This window comes from Corvus brachyrhynchos, unplaced genomic scaffold (genome assembly GCF_000691975.1).
Source record: "Corvus brachyrhynchos isolate BGI_N302 unplaced genomic scaffold, ASM69197v1 scaffold310, whole genome shotgun sequence".
NCBI classification, from domain to species: Eukaryota; Metazoa; Chordata; class Aves; order Passeriformes; family Corvidae; genus Corvus; species Corvus brachyrhynchos.
In genome coordinates this window covers 2,894,256-2,895,381 of record NW_008236213.1, presented here as the reverse complement: position 1 = coordinate 2,895,381, position 1,126 = coordinate 2,894,256, and the positions used below count along the sequence as shown (strand labels likewise).

General features: G+C 36.9%; 1 long non-coding RNA gene across 3 annotated transcripts in view; it reads left to right on the top strand.

Annotated features, from left to right (window-relative positions):
- The window catches only part of LOC108449084, a 6,902-nt gene extending 6,131 nt beyond the window's left edge, over positions 1–771 (top strand). For all 3 annotated transcript variants that reach the window (XR_001865195.1, XR_001865188.1, XR_001865193.1), the window contains one exon: positions 189–771. This is a non-coding gene — a long non-coding RNA (uncharacterized LOC108449084). The remainder of the gene's footprint in view (positions 1–188) is intronic.
- The last annotated feature ends 355 nt before the right edge of the window (positions 772–1,126 follow it).

Sequence of the window (1,126 nt, the reverse complement as noted above, 5' to 3'; positions counted from 1 at the left end):
TCTTGCTATTAGCTAGTTGACACCAGTAAGAGGTGTGTGGTCATTCCAGAATCTGTTTAACCTAAATAAAGCATTTGGGTTTAGCTGTCAGTGCCTGTTCTAACACTTCTGGGAAGGCAGGATCCTGGGTTCAGGCAGGTAGTACCAGGTTGCTCAATAGCATGCTAGATAACCATCTTCTCTTACAGACTTTTCCTGGAACATTGGGCATTTGATTGCCACTAGAAGACTGAAGAAATCTTCTTTGAAGTCGCTGCAATTACTTTGTCTGGACTATACTGTATGGCTATTTTTTGATCTCGTCAAGCACAGGCTGCTTGCAATCGATACAGAAAGAAGGGACGAAGGAGAAGAATAGAAAAGGAATGGAAAATGCCATGGTAAGGTCACTGAAACATAGGTTTCGGATATGTGAAGAATACCCACCAGGATGAAGCATTCATCTCTTCATAAGATTTTCAGAAGTTTTTCCAAAACAAACACTGAATGTCACAACAATAATTAATTAACATGGTCAAGCTCCTTACTCCTATTGTTCACATAGCAGTCTGTAAAAAACAGAAAGCAAAAACATTGAAAAAGCAGCACTTTTATGGCATTCATTGGGTTCGCTCTTGATCAGGCAGCATTCTTTATAAAGCAGCAAACGGAGCAACATGGGAATCTACAAATTGTAACAGACTCTTGCAAAAGAACTGACACTTTATCTTAATGTACATCTGCAATTATAAAAGTTGTGAGAAAGTTTCAAAATAAACCGCAACCCTGGAAGACCTGTTTCTGCACATCTAACTAAGGGAAGCTGACAAAAACCCCTTTATATGAATCTCAGAAAACACTGAAAATTGAAAATCAGGCCTGTATGTTCTTTGTGTATCCAAGCAATTTCCCAGAAAGATTTCAAGTTTTACAGTTAGCTTTTGTACAGAAATAAAAAGAAAGATAGTAACCGTTACAGTGAATGGCAGGTCTGTGAAAGCACAATACTGTGAGAAAACATATTATATTACATATTGCATCATGAGGTAAATTAATTAATTGGACAATATTAGTTTCTGTTGACATCAAGTATTCTTACTTTTCCAAATCAAATCATAGACAGTTTCACAATCAGAACAACATGTTT